Source organism: Tenrec ecaudatus, chromosome 7, assembly GCF_050624435.1.
Source record: "Tenrec ecaudatus isolate mTenEca1 chromosome 7, mTenEca1.hap1, whole genome shotgun sequence".
In the NCBI taxonomy this organism is placed as follows: Eukaryota; Metazoa; Chordata; class Mammalia; order Afrosoricida; family Tenrecidae; genus Tenrec; species Tenrec ecaudatus.
Genome location: NC_134536.1, coordinates 72996381 through 72999028, shown reverse-complemented (window position 1 = coordinate 72999028; position 2648 = coordinate 72996381). Strand labels below are relative to the sequence as shown.

The window sequence follows — 2648 nt, the reverse complement described above, 5'->3', positions numbered from 1 at the left end:
ATTTTTACAAATGAGATCACCATTTTCTGAATAATATCCTTTACAAATATTGATTTTCACTTCTGAGCCATATGTACCGGCCCAAAGTACTGCAGATAGCTCTCTAGCCACAATTTGCCAATCCATGGTAGCAGGACATGCGTTGGGCTGCTAACCACAAGGTCAGAAGTTTGCAACCATCAGCTAGTCTGCCAAAGAAAGGCTTTCTACTCCTGGAAACCCCCAAGGACAGATCTGCCCTGTCTGATAGGGATTCTGTGAGTTGGGCTCGAATTGATGGTAGTGAGAAGTGAAGCAATGTTCTTTATCCAAGTGCTCAGATCTCACCATGACAGCAGTACGCGGGCAGCATCTTCACCCCCAATTCAGAGAGAGGAAACGAAGAGCTAGAGTAGTTAAAGAACTTGCCCAAAGTCATGCACCTAGTAGATGGGGGTGTTAGTCTGGGTAAACTAGGGAAACAAATCCACAGAAACTCATATGTATAAGACAGAGTTTTATATGAAGGGTAAGTGTACCTAGCTCAGCATCCCAAATCAGTGCTGCCCAAGCCCCATAGGTCCAACATTAGCCCATATGTCTGACACCAATCTATAAAGTCTTCCTCCATCTCACAAAACACACACAATGATGCCGACTGCAGGAGGAAAACTCAATCAGTGAGTGTATAAGCATCTCAGCGTTGGCCAGGGGTCTCCACGTGGCTGCTTCAGCACCCAGGGCTACATCGGGGTAGGTCCATGTGGGTTCTCTTCAGGGATGTCTTGCAGGAAGTGAGCTTTTCCAGCTGAAGCAGGGAACTGGCTAAGGCAGCTGCACCCTGGTCTGACCATCAGAAAGCAAGAGACCCAAGAACTAGAAAGGTGAGGTTCACCGAGCCATTTATCTCTCCACCCTTCAATTAACCCCACATGTGTTTATCGGCCAGGTTGGCACAATAAACCTTAACTATCTCAGATGGCAAAGTAGGTATATAGACACAGATCGACTGACTGTATAGCGTGTGGTTTTCTTTCCATTCTTCTCTCCCAATTTCTCTGCATATTTTTCCCCAGTCCAGCTTTTAATTTTTTTTGAAAAATTCCCGACATTACAGAACTAAACTGAAATGTATCAAAATTCCACTCTTACATATCCATGACAAACAGGAAAAAATTTTCATGAACCAAAACAAAACAAAAAAACAGGAGAAGGTTATAAAACAAAATATGGATTTCAGCTGAAAAGAGAAAGGAATTAAAACGTCTTAAGTAAAAAAAAAATCACGAGTTATTTTTTAAAAATCACGAGTGGATGCTAAATAAACTGAAAATTACAAACTCCTTAAAGCCTGGAATTGCTGACTTCAGAAACTACACAGATGAATCCTGGGTGGTGGTGTGCACAGAAAGGAGTTATGGATGAATGGCATGGTTCTAGCTGCTCCCCCTGCCACCGGTCTCCGAGAATAGCCTGACACTGATTAGATATTGAGCCCGGCTAATGTTGGCAGCAGATCCAGTCATGGTAGCCTGCCTATCAGTAGATCCTTCTACTGGGCTCGCAACTTTGATCTGCGCCCCAGACATCTGATGGATCTCATTGATTTTGGCGCCTTGACGCCCAATTATGCAGCCAATCAAATTATTTGGAGTGGTGAGTTCAGGAGAAGTTGTCTGAGCAGACGTATCCAAACCTGCCTTTCTCCTCTGGAGAGCTGGAGTCAATGCCACTGGATCCGGCAGTGCCATGTGTCATAGGAAAATGAGGCTGTTGCATTGCCAACTCGTGCAGCGTGGTCAGATCTGGCTGTGGGATGGCATACTGTCCTTGAGTGGGATAGGCCTGACCACCTGCAAATATGACAGGAGAACTGGGCCGGTACGGGAGAGTCACGCCCTTGGGGTGAGGGTGGGGGCTCCAACATGACCATGCAGATCTGTTTGCCACACTCAATGATGGATTTCGGAATGCCAGCAAGAGTGATGGCCTGTTCAGTTGAGTTGGGAAGCTTATCTCCAGCCACCTGGACTGAGCCCCTGTACCCTCTCGAATTTCTCTGCTTTTGCAACCACCTTTCCCAATGAGAGAGCCACACTGACTTGCAGGAACCATCATGGATAGAAGTATGTCTCACCAAAATTTTGTGTGAATTTGGCTATGCCACGATTCCTAATATTTTGTAGTTTCCTCCATGGTGTGATCTGATAGAAATATCTTTCATTTTGTTATATTTTCAAGAAGTGGGATTAGAGTTGGCTGTGACAGCCTTGCAAGAGGGTTATCTTACAGCCGATGAAAGGAGAGAGCAAACATAGAAAAAGAATCTGACCATGTCTAAGGAAGAAGGGCCAGGAGGTGAGCACCTCTTTTGGGCCTGAGGTCCCTGAAAACTCCAACACCCAGGAACAAGTAATGCCAGGGCACATGGAAACCTAGAAGGTAATAGTGAGTTGACGCTGACACGCTAAGGCCTCCTCCAGAGGCGACACACAGGAGTGTGTTCTTGCTGGTGCCCTGATTTTGAACTGATAGCCTTCTAAATGGTGAGAGAATGAATTTCTGTTTCTTGAAGTCACCTGATTGTGGTGTTTTGTTAGAGCAGCGATTGATAATTAAGACATGTGGCTTGTGACTGAGCAGCATGGGCATCACCTGGCAGCTTCTCA

The 2648-nt window shown here is 45.5% G+C and overlaps 1 pseudogene; it reads right to left on the bottom strand.

Moving 5' to 3' along the window:
• Window positions 1-1415: 1415 nt before the first annotated feature.
• Window positions 1416-2097, bottom strand: LOC142452805 (poly(rC)-binding protein 2 pseudogene; annotated as a pseudogene).
• Window positions 2098-2648: the final 551 nt, after the last annotated feature.